Here is a 16405-nt window from a genome sequence, read left to right as displayed (position 1 = left end):
ACCACTGCTGGGATCATGATCCTCACTTAGGATGTTTCTTGCTCTTAAAACTGATTTTGGTGGTGGTATAGTTTTTCCTAACTGAATGCTCTTCAAACGCTTCCAACCAGGTAAAGTAACAACTGGAAATTAATGTAGGAAAAAATGCCTGGGAGGCTGATGGAAGTGAAGAATCTGCCTTAGACAGCTGCCTCACGGGCTGTGACACCTGCAAACCTATATAAACAAGTAAGACTACCCAGCATATTCAAGTGACCTTCGCTGTCAACACAGAAAGATGCAGTTACCAAATCTGAGAATCAAGTGAAATTTGTCTGGATCTTTTAAGTAAGGCGGAGGAAAAGAAGAGCACTGTGTGTACGTTTTTAGAGATGTGTATAGACAGAAAATTAATAGCTAATGCATGGTACAAATAATGCCATCATCTCTGACCAAGCAAATGCATCACCACTCTTGTATGGAAGAAGAAAAAAAAAAAAAGGGACAGGGTACAGAGCCAAGATAAACTTTTTGCAACTGAAACACGGCACTAAGCCGTAGTCAGAATTCACTTAAAAATTCTGAAACTAATCTATGCAGAATAAAATCAGGAACTTGAATTAAAATTTTGCCAGTGTTAAAGTGAAGTTGTTTCACCTAAAAGGAAGCAGAGTATGATTGTAATACCACCTCACTATTATTTACCACCTTAAGTTTTCAGGTCTTCACCATGCTCACAGAAGTGCAAAACCCTGCAGTGCTCTTCCTCTGCCTAGAGTTAAGAGGAAAGACGGCAGTCTCCAGCTCACAATACCTACACAGACAAATTAACTCAAACAAACACAGGTCATTATTTATTAGTAGCAATCCTCAACGAATTCCCACAGTGGCGACAGGGAAGACCCAGAATAAATTCATTATATGATGCCCACTTATTAACAGAACTGTGACCTTACAGGCCATCCAACCATGAACTCGGCAGTGATGTCAGATTTGGGGTGAAGAAAATCTTGTCATGACACACTAAAATATTCCCAGCATTTTTACTGGATTATACTACAAAAATTGTAAAGTTCAGAACAGAAAATAATGTAACCACTGGGGATCTTTCTTCCTTACCCACCTTAAAAGTGAACACTTATCCTTTGAAGCCTGGTATTTAGATGAGTCATAAAAATACTACCTGATATCATAATACGGAACTATCCAGTTTCTGCAAGTACCTATCTACTTCAAATCATTATTCTTTCACAACTCTGACAATCTGTCACCCATGGCCTTTAAGAAACTATTTTCATAGATGCATTTCATCTAAATAATTGGCCAGGAGGTGTGAAGGGTGCTAGAGAAGTCTGCCTACAATCCAAGCAGATTATACATACCTTACTGTTTAAAGAAAGTCTTTCTTCAAGCAGTACACTAATTTGAAAATTAGGAAGACCACACTGGTTCATCCAGTTAATTTTAGGATCATATGGTTCAAAGACACTATATAAAAACTGCTGGTCCAATGACCAGCACTTTTTTGGGCAAAGCAGCCCATCTACTGTACCTCAATCCCAACAGTAGAGGCCCCCCAATTTTGTTAGGGCCCACTCTACTCTGTTACTGACAATACACTGTAAGCTTTGACAGAATTTTGGCAATTTCTTAGATTCATGAAATTTTCTTCATTATCATCCTACCAGCACAGCTTTATTGTATGAAAACACACTCCTTATTTGAACAAATTTTGCTTTTATTTAATGGCTGTTAAAAGGTTTATCTTGCCTGAATAATATGATTTTTATCAGGGGTGGAGGGAGGTGATAACAAAACCAAAAACACACACCAAACCACTTATCTTATGCAAGATCAACCTTCTGCAAGGAACCTATCACACTTCATCATTCAATCACATTGGTTTACATTTTCTATGGCAGTTCCTGCTGTCTCTAGAGAATACACAGGAGCTTTCTCATTTAACAGCCATATCTAGTCTAAAACATTTGAAGCTTCACCATACTTCTCATGATCCTCTTCGTTTACGACACTAGAACAACTGTTTTAAATGAATTGTGCTCTAACAACAGAAGTGTAAGAGCACAATACATTCCAGATTACTGATGTGTGGCTTTGTACAAAGAACATCATTTATGCATTAAACAAGAGAAAATAACTTACATATTATCCCTGAGGTATTCCACTTACACAACATTATTCTGTGGTCTAACAAAGACCACATGCTTCCTTTATGCCATGTCCTTTTAAGATCAATTGTGTGACAGCAGAACTAAAAACTTTACTTTTTCCCTAGTACATGGAGGGAAAAAGAAAACAAAATATAAAGGGCTCAGCTCTTGAATCAGAAAGTAAATGGGTAATCTTCTGAAATTACATCTCTATTTTTGAACCTAATGCTACAGAGTCCAAACATTCAAAATGAAATCCAGTTGCTATAATCAGATGTTGGCAGAAAGGCACTCCAGGCCTACTTTATCAGCATGTCCTTTTTTCCCTGCTTCGACTTGCTTCTTGTAGGACCATCAAAAGATACATAGAACAGTTTCAGGAAATGAGCAGATGACGGATCACCTAGACAGAAAGTACACTTGAAAAATAAGAACTTGAAGTCTAGCCAGACTGCCCAGATGACTCCAACAAGGTTTCATAATCCTAGCTATCAATCATCCTCTAAGTGTCAAGAGCCCAGACAAATTCTTCCATGGCATTTTCCATATCACTTTCTTTTTGTTTCTTTGTTTTTTTTTATGGGGTTTTGCTTGGTTTTGGGGTTTTTTCCTAAGAAGGTAGGAAAACTAATTTTTTAAAACACTTAGCTACTTGCATTTTCTTTTATAGATTCAGAAACTGAGTTCCCAGTACTTACATTCAAATAGAAAGTATCAATATAAATCTTATCAGAAAACTCTGACTTACCTTTATTTTTATTAACTATGAAGCATATTTTTCAAGCCAGAAGAGACCAAAGAGTACTGGGAACAGTACAACTCACATGGTTATATGCTATACTGGTAGCTCACCTCCGCAAGATATTTAACCTTTTTTAAGGGAGAGGGAAGAGGAAATAGTACTAAGCAGGCTGTCAGAATCTATTCAGTAGATGCAAGAATACTAAAGCTCTCATATGGGGATGCAAAGCTTCATAACAATTGAAGGTAAGAGGTTGTGGCAGCAGCAGTAACAACATTTTTGCCTTAATGATAAAAAACTTACGCAAAAAATAATGCATCAAGGTAATATCATATACTTATTACAATAAGGTGGGGTATTTTGTTTGCTTAGGGCTTTTTTTAAAATTCAGATTTACCCCTAACATTACAAGAAAACAAGGGGGAGGAGGGGGAGAGAAATCTGGTTTTACTATTCTTCTTAATACATCTGACAGCTTTTACACAGACATTGTCATTGTTCCTTGTCTTTCCTTCCCCATAAATCAATTTCTACATTCTATTGTCACGTGCTAGATACTGGAGACAAAAAGCATCTAGCAATTAGGGAAAAAATCCACTATGAAACTTAGGAACAGAACTCAAAACAAGGTGCTACACCACACTGTTTTCCAATTTATAAAGGGACATCAAGGAAATGAAGTTTACAATTAAATTCTTTTTTAGATCAAATAAAAAAAAATTTCCCGTACTCAAAGCACTACACTAATTTTGCTAAGTTGATCACTAAATCAGTTCGAGTTTCTCACGTCACTAGGCATTACAAAAACATTGAGTCTTTTTTTTCCTGTTTTTAGACTTCAATATACATCTGAAGTTCTTAAAAAATTTCTTCTAGCAACTGCCTCTCAGTCACCACCTGCTGACAATTACAAGATAAATCAAAATTACCATTACTATACTATGCCTACTCTGCATCTTCAAGGTCTATACACAAAATGCAAACATGAAAAAGGTGAAAGTGATAATTTACCCATATTTAGTGAACTGAGTAACTGAGAATAATTACCACTCCTGAACATCTGAAAAGTTACAGCTTGTGTTTCCCAACTAAGAGAAACAGGCAGTCCACCCCATGTTTAAACACCTGAGAACAAGTCAGAAAAGGTCCTCTTTTTGCTACATCTGCTAAATTAAGAGTATCAGTAACCCCACTGACTCACATCCTTTAAATACAGGAAAAAAAAAAGTAAAAATTTCCTGGAGCAGTATTTAAGTGTCAGAATACACACAGTGTACACATGAAGATTCATTTTTAATGGATATGCACAAATCTAAAGGAATTAACTTGAAGCTTACTGGAACAAGCACATGAAATTGCAGAAACAAAGTTATTTGTACAGTCCATTTTCCACTTGTGCATGGACAGAGGAAAAGAGGAAGGGTACAGAATTTATCAGATTTACAGATAAAAATGATTCAGACGTAAAATACACAAACTAGTCACATGACAGTCTTGAGTCAAGCAAGACATTTCAGTTCGACCAGCACATGATGCTAATCTGGCTGTAGCTTCAAGTCAATTTGAATGTAAAAATAACCTACCAGTACTCAAGCAGCATTAAGCCCAAACCAAAACTCCATTTGCTCCCAGTAGAAAATTTATGCTACTGCGGGTCCAGGTTGGATCCAGAGAGTCATACAGGATTCACTCTGAAACTAACTACAGTTTCCCATGTCAACATGGGAAGGCAAGACAGAAAGGCTTCCAAGGTCATACTACTCCTTTCAGACCTCTGCTGACTCCTGCTGATCTTGGTGTCAGTGGTTCATATAAGTCATCTCAGGTAATAGAGACAGATGACCAAAAGGTAGTATTTTGTTCGATTTTCTTACCACATCAGGAAGTATGGTCTACAAAGTCTGCTGCTGCCTTCCTTCCCCTTAAAAATGCCCTTTTTTTAATAAAGGAAGGTAGGTAAGAATGTATTTGAAGTACTGATACTCGATACAGCACACAGGAATGCATTTATGTACCTTAAAAACTGAGATACCAAATCAAGCCTACTACGTACACTGAAAAAGGGAGAAACGGAATATAAAGGACAAACACTTAAAACCATCTTCTATGCCTAAGCCGCATTTTTTGGAGCACACAATTTAAACATTCTCCTCTTGCCTCCCCCCAGTTACATCACACATGTATACACATTTTGCAATCATTAGCAGAAGCAATTCTTGTCATGCCTTCCTTCAGGTCTACAGGCCAACAATCCTAACCTGTAGTCATGGGAACCACCCTTCCCACAAAGAAACACACAAGAATGGACCTAAGAAAAGTCGATACACCTATGCCCTCACACAATCTATACAGGAGAAACCCTAGTAAAAATGCACCTATCAATACAGAGTGCTGTGGTCCACAAATCCAGTGTGAAAAGTCCTGTCCTGAACTGTCACAGAGTCAACAAACCCAACTTTCCCACTTGGTTTCCTTGCCAACAATTTTTTTTTTAATTATTTTTTCCTAATAGAGGGAAGGAGTTTACAGGGAGAAAAGAGAAGAAAACAGTAAGAAGATTTTACTAAAAAAATCCTGTGTATTTTGCTAAACTTTTGCTTTCTACTACTGCTCTGAGCACTGTCTTCTCCATACAATAGGTAGGGTATTTGGAAAACTAGTGATAGAAACTGACATGTTAACGCTATACTATAGATATCCTTCAAACGGTGAACTGTTCTGTGCACTGTGTGCATATATACGTATACATATGTATTAACACACAAATCTAGAAAAATATATGCAGTGTGTATATATGTAACATAAATACATATATCAAAGTAATCTGAATATTTATTGCTGCCTGTTTCTAAGGAGATAAAACACCTTTCTTTAATCAGACCTAGAAGCATAATACATGAATAACTGACTAATCTTACACACAAGGAAGTTCTTTCTCTGCTTCCCTCAACGCATTCCACCATAGTACAGATTTTGGCAAAAGATTAGGAGGGATCTCCAACTTCCAAATGTTACACCACTGCAGTTCCAGTATGAAGTACGCAGGCTTAGAAATAGCTGTAAGCCCAAATTCAGACCTTTGCTACTGTTTGCTGCTCTCTATGGAAACCTAGCAGATAAATCAGCAGTCTACTTCAAATTTGTGCCAAGATAAAAAAGGACAGTAGGTAAAAATAAGACACTACGCACATTCAAATACAATATGCACATTAAGACCAACTCCTATTAATCACACAGGAGATACAACTGGTTTCTTCTGTATTTGTAGTTTGTGTTCTAATATGCCCACTGACCTAATGCCCTCTATATCCCTCTCATAGCAGCATCTTCCTCATTACAGTCTTACCTGGTCCTGGCTTCTGCCACAAGCCCCTCAACAACCTATGCCACCCACACTGACCGACACTGTTACCAGTAAGGTCCATCTCACCTCCTCCTCACGGGCCCCATTAGCCAATTTAAAAAAAAAATAAATAAAATACCTGCTATGGCTGGTTTGGAGTTACACACAACAGATGCCTAAAATCATTATGCTGCTTCTCCATGCTTCTTCCAGAAGACAGCGCATAGCCCTTTTTCATCTACTTCTGGATTTTCGTTAAGCTTCAGAGATCTCAAGGGCACCAATTTTCTATTTCTATCAAATTTTGGTTGTGTTTTTGTGGGGTTTTTCTTTGTCTTTTGTAAGTTACTGGCTGCACTGACAGAGACCTAGTGCTCATTAGACTAACTTAAGAAACACAGCTATTACAGCCAAACTACTACAGTGTAAGGCTCCTCCTCATACTTTTTTTTTAATCCAGAGCCAATACAGAGTAAGAACAAGTATGGTGAAGTAAAGAGTTCATTAGCAAACTTATGAACATCCTGATACAATAAATACAGGACTTTACATTTAACAAAGACCTCAGTCAGGTCTGGAAAGACAGCCAAACTTCATGAACCTGTCCCGAGCTTGCGATCTAGAACGAAGATGAAAGAAACCCTGCCTCCTCCATGGTATCAAAGATTCATGCATAAACCCCCTCAAGTTTCCATCATGTAAGTATCAATTCTTCAGTATACAGATCATTACATACATTACACTGAGTGGAAAGCAAGCTGCCCTTTTAAGTATAAACCTAGAATCATTCAGCAGTAAAATTTCTGCCACACAGAAGAGCTAGTTTCCACTGGCCATAGGCTATCTTCCCTTTACTATCTGCCCCAAGAGTACTGCTCTTGTGTACTTCTGAAGTAGTAATGGAAAGCACTCTCCCTTGGATATTTATGCCCGTCCATTAAAACATAGATGACTTCCCCTTACCTCTTCTCTCTCTTCACTCCTCCTTTTCTTCTCTCAGTGGAAGTTAGACAAAATATGAGACTAGGAAGAGAAAAAGAGTGAGTGGTAGAACAGAAATAAGGGTAAATGCAGTTACAGAAAGAACAAGAATTAATGAATAGAAAGATCAGAGAAACGGCAAGCAGGATTATACAGAAAAACAACATATTACAGATTTGTGGGGTTTTATTTACAGAAATCAATTCCCAAAATCAAAAATTAACCGCCAATGACTTGATGTCTCTAATTTTGCAAGCACCTGCGATACTTCTTAAAATAAACCACACAAAAAGGCCTAGCCATTCAGAAGTTATTATTTGAGCAGGAGAGTCAATGAACACAAAATACAAGACAAGTAGAACGCAAGAAGAGTAAGAGTAAAGAATACTTTTTAATTGCAATATTGCTTACTGCTTGGACAAGTATCTACTAGCTACCGAACTTTAGTGTATTTTAGACTAGAAAACAGAAATCAAAATTCAAAGGTTAAGAAAATAAATACAGCAGTTTCTCATTAGAAACATTTGGACTTAAGTCAGTCTTTGTATCAGCTGTTTTACTGCAAACATTTGGCTCCATCTACCACAAAACGGTAAAGAACTGCTGATTAAACTTATACAAAATGCCTGTATATGACTTACCAATTCTCTAAGAAAACATTATTTACTCCTGTTACCAAAAGTTATTTTTACAAACATTTCAAAATATAAAGTGTTTCTGCCACGTACATACAGTCCATATTCTGTAAGAATACTCTGTAAAGGCTATTTCTTCTTTTATTAAATGTAACAGCACACGTCATGGTGATTCAGTTATGTAGAAGTCTAAATTCTAAGGCCCAATATTCCTTCCAAGAACAAGGCTTTTTGGGGGGGGGGAAATGGGGCTACAAATATATACTGGTATTGCCTTCAACAATGTAAATATTCTGCTGCCTTCATGCAATCAAATAAAATAATACATTTATTTTTTTCTATGCTGCTTAATTAAGACTTGGGAGTCTATTGTAATTATTAGCTACCTGCTACAGAAGCCTCTTTTGGCTTATTTGAAGTCTGACATCTCAGGTAAGCAAATTTCTATTCTGATATGTTTTCACTTTAATTCTTTCTAGCAGTTGGAAGAACTCTCATGTAATTTTAACCACAGTTCAACCTGAACTATATTTCTTGATAACAACTTGGCAATATTCCAATGCTCTTTACTAAGATTTTGGGAGGAAGAGGGCTAGAAGGGGTGAGGAAACAGATGGAAGGACTATGTCATGTTCAAGGACAGCCAAAAAAACCCACAAAAGATCCTTCCTACTTTCAAGAAAAAAAAAATCCTTTTTAATTGCCATTATTTAGCAACATTGATTCACGCTAAGAAACTAAGATTCTATGCATTTGTAAATTTATACCTTTGAGTTTTCAAGGAAGATCTCAGTATGTATTTTTAATTGTAATACCAAGGACATGAAATGCATCATCTTACAATAAACACAACCAAGAAATTCTGCCCAGCACAAAACACAGCTTATAACTTTCAACATTAATGCCATGCAGAAGAAGAAAAAAAGATGCAGTTTGTCTTTTATTTGTCTTCCAGTACAGAAGATGTGATTGCAGAGGAGACAGGAGAATGAACATAATAACACCAACTCTACAGTAATTCATAAAAATGCTGCATAACAATATTAAATAAGATTCCCATGATGTGTAGCTACCCTTCTACCCTAAGCAAAAAAAGTAGCTATATTACTTGCGAAAGCACCTCAGGGAGGAGCATTATAACTAGTAAAATAACTACTGTATTGTTTATCAGTTATATATATAAGTATCCACATTTCTTTCTTAATTCTAGAAACTGGTTTAGAAACCAACCAAGAAGTGTAATCTCTCAATACCTTCCTCAAAAAAGCTATAAATAAGTTGCTGTAATTCTCAGGTCTTTGTCTTCAGTTTAAGCAGAACCTACTAAAAAAACATTCCTCATTTGAAAAGTTTTCTTAAACCAACAGTTAAGACAGGATTAACTGTCTAGACTTGGAATATTATCTGTCTTGTGATACAGTTTTTAACACAGCCCCATTATAACAATACTAATTAGGAGTTAGCTCATTTTGTCCACTCAAGGCAAGTTAAAAGCATCACCTACTGCTAAAGAAAGAAAGCATCTTTAGACCTAGTCAAGTTAGAAGAGTTAAGAGTAGCAAACACCAAACCAAATTAAATATTCAGAGCTCTTCAAGGTAAAAGATACAAACCTACCATCCTGTATACGTTTAAAATTCTCACTTTGCAAAGACAGGATACTAATTTCATTACTTTCTATGACTGATGAAATAACCAACGATGGACAACAGATTACAGGTCCTTCCTCTTAAGTTGTAACATAAAGTACAACAGTGTCATTAAAATCTAGTCTTATCACCCTGTCTTTGAACTTGATGACAATTTCTTTTTGAGATAAAGATATAAAAGTGAATGATTACCCAGACTATGATGGCATAAAACACAACATGAAACACATGAAAATCAAATAAAAAGCTTCTATAAACCTGAGCCTGCACTATGAAGTTTTAACATTTACACCTACTGAAAACATTTACTTTAAATTCTAAAACTAGGATCAACATCATTTTGTCATTTCCATACTTACCCTGATTTGTAAAACTGGTCCCTTGCAAAGCTCATCTAAGTTTTACAACAGTATATCTCCATCTAAGCAGTGTATGAACTATCACACGGAAGGAGACGTAGCACTCTTCCAATAAAGTATGTAAAACTAACATGCACATTTTACTTGCACAGGATACAAACTGTGCGCTACTTCAATATATTCTTCATTTGTACTTCTGAAACAAATAATTTGAGCGGGCGCTGTGATTTACCATAGTTCTTCCCAAATATTTTCATTTTAAACATAAAAAGAACACTTAAGTCAGACACATTAAAAAAAATATTCTGTACAGCAGAATTTTCTTCAAAGGCCTACAGATAATCTTAATTGTTAAAATTCTGAATCAGAAGCAGAGCTTCAATTCTTGCCTGTCTCATCAATACCACAATAAGATTTGTAAGACGAAATAAAAATAACTTCAGTATCTCCTAGCAAGTATATAAAATCTCAACAAGGTTTCTTTTATATAACTTGTTTGTTATGCCTTAAAGGTAGCAATAGTTTTGTCTCTGAAAACAACTATAGCAGGTTTTTTGTAGTAGGAAGGTCATGAGCAGAATTTTGGCTCCTCAAAGATTAGATTAACTTTTGTGGGTGTGATTCTTTGGTTAGGAAGAAAATGTGAAAACCAGTGTAGCTAGAAATATTAATCTTGCACCATTCAAAAACCCACTACGATTAGTATTTTAACTGATCCAGAATTTGGAAAAAAAAAAACAAAAAACTTGGGGTTTGGTTTTGGTCTTTGTTTTTTGTCCTCTGTTAATCCACATTTTACATATGTTGGAACTTTTTTTTTTTCTCCCCAGAGATATCTTACGTTTCATTCACAGCAATAAATCAAAACTACTATTTGCACAGTGGAAACATTTAAACACTGTACCTGTTCCAAAGACACTGTTCAACAAAATTTTCTTTTTGAGAGATTCACAACTGCTCGTTTGTATGGAAGTTGTAAGGCCAATAACATACATGGACTTCTTAAGCATTTCTCCGGAAGTCTGAATTGAGTTTCACTCTGTATCTTCACTAATCTACCCCCTCCAACGCAATTTTGTTAGAATGTCATACAAAACCAACAAAATACTTTCATTAAACCTTCACTTGTTATTATTTGTTTAGAACAATGCCACAATTCTACAATTACATACACCACTCCTTAACTAAGTCCCACAAATGATCCTTCCTAAAATGAGTATTAGTATGCACACAAAATTAGACTGCCCTTAAATGTGAGGTCAGGACTAGAGACATTACACCTTTCAGTGTGACACCAATTTCTGTACTTCTGTTGCTCTCCAATGGAATATTAACAGTTGTGTGTGCTGAAACTGTACCAAAGATATGAGGCAATGCAACTTCTAAAAGTAATCTGAATTGTAAAGCTAAGAAAAAGTTTCCCTGGGTATAGTCTAAAAAGACAGTATTATTTCCCCTCTATTTCCCAGATGGCAAAAAAAGCTCACCCAAAAGGCTAAGTAACAGTTAAGCAGATTTTTCCTTCAGATATGAAAAGCTTAAAGATACATAAGTGGTTTCAGAACTGCAGCCTATATTACTGCATTTGTAACACCGTGTTTGTATGCCAGAAATGTCTGTCTTTCCTCTTTCAAGGAGTATTAGGGTTTTTTTTGAGGGGTGCATTTTATTTTTTATGAATATACTTTAACATATCAACATCAATGGAATTTAAAAAAAAAAAAGGTAGAATTTCCTTTGTAACATTGTCTCCTTAAAACAATCACAGATCAGTTTCTACAAATGGAGAAACTGAGTCACAAAGGCAAACTGACTCACTAAAACTCATACAGGAAAACCCTAGAAGATCTCAAAATTCCCAAGAAGTTCTTAACGCATAAATTTGCAATCTGTAATGTAAGCAGTAAAATTTGTGTACAATGACTTAAATCTCTGGGTTTATTTCACCACCTCCCCACCTCACGAACACTTTTTGTAAACTGTACAAACTTATTTTAATCTTGATCTTGAGTTAGATGTCTGACTGAGAACACGACTGAGGCCATGACTGAGGCCATGAAGTTGGACTGCAGAACTGTGTAGCCCTCTAAATCATGTTTAAAAAGAGTTATTCACAAGAACGGGAACTTTAAACCTAGGGAGAGGAAAGAAACAGGCAAAAGGTTTCCAAAAAGGCCCACACATACGCTGTTTAGAATGCTATTAACGTACTTTTTAATAAACAGAGTAAAACAAGGTTTATTAAAAACATAAAATCCATACAAACAAGGGAGGTATGATGGGAGCATACATTACTAGACTATTAATGCATCACTTGGTGGTTGAAATTGCTCAGCCTTTGGCCTCAAAACACACAAAAGGCATGCATTAACAACACTTACTGTCTTACTATCTTACTGTTCAACTCCAGGTATAGCTTAAACCACACATCAGTGCTTCCAAATGGTATCTAAATTAAAATTTTTTAGAGATTGAAGGCAGCTTTGGCATTTCAATACCTCACTTTCGATTGTTTAAATCCAGAAAGTTCCAAAGCTATACTAGAATAGGAATTTGTACCTCATTAAACCAAGGACAAGATTTTTAAAAGGCGCACGCAAAAAAAAAATTTTTGTTGTTATTGTTGCTTAGAACATCCAGTTTGCAGCCTCTATAGTTTGTATCAGAGTACACTACACCAACTACCAAATAATAAATCCTTGTGACCTCCCCCTCCCCCCACTCAAACATATTTATAGTGGTGATACTAAAAGGTTCATATTTCATTTAGAAAAAAAACCTAGAGGTTAGGAATGGCACTTTCCCTCAGTATTTGTATGTATATTACCACATATGTGATTTACATAGCAATATACAAAATAAATGGAAGGGGAAATAAAAGTGATACCAAGATCATATGGTGGCAGAAAAAAATCTGCATGTTAATAAAGTAACAGGTTATCATCTCACACAGTTTATTCCTGTAAGTATACAGTCCTTTTAGTGTTCTTGAACTATCAATACATGGAATTACTACCCTGATGGCCAGTGAAGGTATATCCTGGAAGGTGAATGATGTTCACAAATGTGATTCCACAAAGAATTTAGCTGACTGTTTTAGTGATCTTAATCCAGTAGTTATTTTGATAAATATTATGCTTTTATGTCGTTAATAGAATGCACAGATGTATGCTATCCATCACAAACACAGGAGCTTTTCCAAATTGTTAAACCGACATACATACTACCTTACAACAACCTATACACACCCCTCAAAGAAGCTGCTTCAGTCTGCTGCCTCTTTCCACCCCCCTTTTCCCCGACAAGAGTGGTCTCGTTCACTTGCCTTTCACACACATAACCAATAAAATTAATCAGCTGGAACACAGCATTTTTAAATCGCAGTAAAGTCAAGAGACATTTTGTACATTATTTGAACGGAACAGTCTTTTCATTTAAACGTAATAAGACTCTAATATGCTGCAGACAAACGCACTGCATGGGGTGTGGAGGACCCGAGCTGATTAGATTACCACAACATCAGCCTGAGGCCGCCATTTTTAGAATCTCTAAAGGACAAAAGAGGGAAATTAAAAATATTGCTCCACATTTTTTGTAAAGTAACTTTGAAAGTATAGCGACGATAGCCAATTAATCATGCATTAGAAGTACAGCCGTAGATATCTCTCTCTCTTCTCTGATCTGAGCCCTGAATAACAAAAACCTTTCATTATTATTCCTTTAAGGTACTGTAAATAAACAAGCTAAAACATTCCTATATCTAGATGCAGTACTAAACTTCTGCTTTTAACGACACGTAGTCTGTACCATTTTAGGGACCTCAGGGCTTTTAGCCACCGCACATTCCCCAATGGCTGAGCATGGGGGAATACAGGACTTTTATAATCAGGCTACATTATATTTCTCCACCCTATTTAGTACTACACAGTGAACCGTTTGTTTCCCCTGCCCTATGTCTGCAGCAATAGTGTCTACCCCACCAATATTTATCTCTTTAGGAAGGAGACTGAAATGAGCCACCCAAAGAACGCGAACGCTGGCTGCAGGAACTGAAGAGAGGAAGGGATGCACCAATATAACTACTTACACCCTCAAGAAAGGGGGTGGAGAGAGTGATCCCCTTTTAAATTGGCACAGAAACTCTTGAGGACTGCTTTCCGTTCGTCCAGGTTACACCACGAGAGGAGATATTAGCAGGGAGGGAGGAAAGGAGGCGGGGGTGTGGAAGGCAGAGAGATTAGGCCTATAATGAGCCATTTTAGTACCACAAAGCAAAAAAATACAGGATGGAGGAAAAGGTTTCCCATAAGCTTAAGCAGAACTCAATACGCAGTCCCAATAACACACAAACCCAGTCTGAGAACCACCAGTTTAAGGAAGCGTACGTTGTCACATAATAGCCTCCTCTGGCTCCTTTTCCAATCATAATGCATAAATCTGGCGTAACTGCCAAAAAATTCTCCTCAGCTCCTCCAGTTACAGTAACCCGCCATATTCACAAGATATAGCGACAGCCTGCCATTTTTTAACCAAACCCCACAAAAGAAAAAAAACAAATTCAAGGCAACTTAAGCAGAATTTAAACATATTTCAGGGTGGAAAAGAGTTATACTCGCACCGAGGTTAATGATACGTTCCCGTCGTGTTTCACTCCCTTTTTGCCACCCCCCCCCTCCCCAAAGCACCCACAACAGAATATGCTGTAATAACCGAAGACTCACCTGTAATGGTCACAGGCCAGGCAGCAGGACCCCTCAGCTGAGCCCCTTCTCTATCCCAACCAAAACAATGCAACAGCCCCACTGCGGATGTCCCTATCCTAGGTAGGACTGAACCCTCAGCAGGCTCTAGTAAAAGAAAGAAAAAGAAAAGGAAGGAAAGAGGAGACCCCCCTCCCCCCGAACCTAGCTCAGTGCGTAGAACCCTACGGGGACCAGCTCGGAAGCGCCTTTGCCTTGGGACCTGTGTACAAACCCCGCTGCCGCTGCTGCTCCCGTGTCTCCCTCCTTTCAGCCTCCTACGCTCCCTTCTATGTCACTGCCTCTCTCTGGGAAAATGGCGTCCGCTCTCCCCTCCCTCCCCCTGCACGGGGCTCACCCGCCCCGCCTGGCAGGGGCAGGGTTACCAAGGCGAAGCCAAATCGCCGCCATTTTGCTTATGGGCTTGGAGTGCAGCCTGTGCCCGCCGAGCCCTCAGTGTCCATTTTGCAACCTCGCTTTGCATGTTACGCTGGGCGTCCCGAACAGTATGGGCGCGGCCGAGACACCAGACTGCGGCAGGGGCTGGGCAGGGGGGCTGTGAGGAGGGGAGCAGGGTAGGGGAGGAGGGGCGGCTGCAGCTGGGGCTGGTGCCGGGGGCGATCCGCAGCCCCGTAGGCGCAGACGGCGGGGGTGGGGCGCGGGCTCTGTCCCAGGCTGTTGTGGGACCGAACGAGGGCGGGAGAACGTCTGACTCAGAACTGCGCGCTCTGAGGCACAAACGCCAGAGCTCCCTCCTCGCCTGCTCCCCCTCCCCACCTCCGGCTTCCTCCTCACGACCGTCGTTGCTCTCAGCGTACCAATCCTTCATGAGTCTCAACCTGAGGAGTAACAAAGTACGCGAAAAGCCGGGCAGACCCGCCGGATCTCACACAGGCAGAGGAACTTGCTTGAGGGGCGGAGAAGAGGGGAGCGAGAAAGGGGATGAAGCGGGAGGTGTGACTGAGGTTTTGACTGAATTTCTCCTGTCAGACACTTTAGGCTGAGAATTTTCCCCGAAATGCTTAAGGCTTGCATATAAGGCAAGTGAGAGCTGCTTTTCTTAAAGTGGAACAGCACTAGCTGAAGGCGTTTTCGTTTCTGCAGGGAACGAGAGGAGCAGTGAACGAGCCCCGTTTCCCCTTCAGGGAACGGCACTTGAGGAGCAGGTATGGTCTGCTTTCATCCGGACCAGCGGGAGCTGGCGAGGCGAGAAGCTCGCCTCAAAGTTTCAGGACAGACGCAGCCTCCGCCGTTTGTACGGAGCTCCTCTTTCCACCAGCTCCCGTTCTGCTCGCCCGCCGCCCTGCCTGGTTGCAGCCCCTCCAGCGACATGGCTGATTGAGGGAGGGGAGGCGACGGCTGGGGTTTCGTTCGACGCCCACCAGGGGCTGAGCGAGCCTCCTTCAGTGCGCAAACTCGGGGCACCAGATAAAAGCTGGGCTGGCAGCTCTTACTGTGCCTCGATGGAGCCGCCACAATCGGGTGACTGGAGAAGCAATTAGCAGCGCCATAGACTAGCGTCCCCCCACACCTTGGGCAGAGAGAGTTTGGGGCTCTAAACAGCTGCTGCTGCGGCAGGAGGGAGCCGAGGTGAAGGGATCTGCTAGCTGGTTGGACGCAGAGGCGGCGGCTGTAATGGGGCATTGAGTCTGAGGGAGGAGGGGGGGCGATTAAACGTCTTGTGATCATGGCGGAGTCTATGGGTATTTTTTCCTGTCTAACTCTTCTGTGCGTGTGTCTCTTTGTTTCTTTCTCTCTTTCCTTAGGGCGCTTTGGCTGGGGCTGCTCGCTCGGGTTCTGCCTGTTG

The 16405-nt window shown here is 39.3% G+C and overlaps 1 protein-coding gene across 6 annotated transcripts in view; it reads right to left on the bottom strand.

The window, feature by feature from the left end:
- KMT2E (lysine methyltransferase 2E (inactive)) overlaps nucleotides 1-15200 on the bottom strand; it is a 57916-nt gene extending 42716 nt beyond the window's left edge. For 5 of the 6 annotated variants that reach the window (XM_061467383.1, XM_061467381.1, XM_061467386.1 and 2 more), the window contains exon 1: nucleotides 14581-15200. The gene's annotated coding sequence lies outside the window, so the exon portion shown is untranslated. Of the gene's footprint in view, nucleotides 1-7198; nucleotides 7259-14580 lie in introns of all 6 variants that reach the window. The other variant, XM_061467382.1, reaches the window with a different exon arrangement.
- Between the last annotated feature and the right edge of the window lie 1205 nt (nucleotides 15201-16405).

Source organism: Pezoporus flaviventris, unplaced genomic scaffold (genome assembly GCF_033815535.1).
Source record: "Pezoporus flaviventris isolate CSIRO_AGI_PZ_B2104156 unplaced genomic scaffold, CSIRO_AGI_Pfla_v1 ptg000045l, whole genome shotgun sequence".
Lineage (NCBI taxonomy): Eukaryota > Metazoa > Chordata > Aves > Psittaciformes > Psittacidae > Pezoporus > Pezoporus flaviventris.
This window is presented reverse-complemented; position numbering and strand designations above follow the sequence as displayed.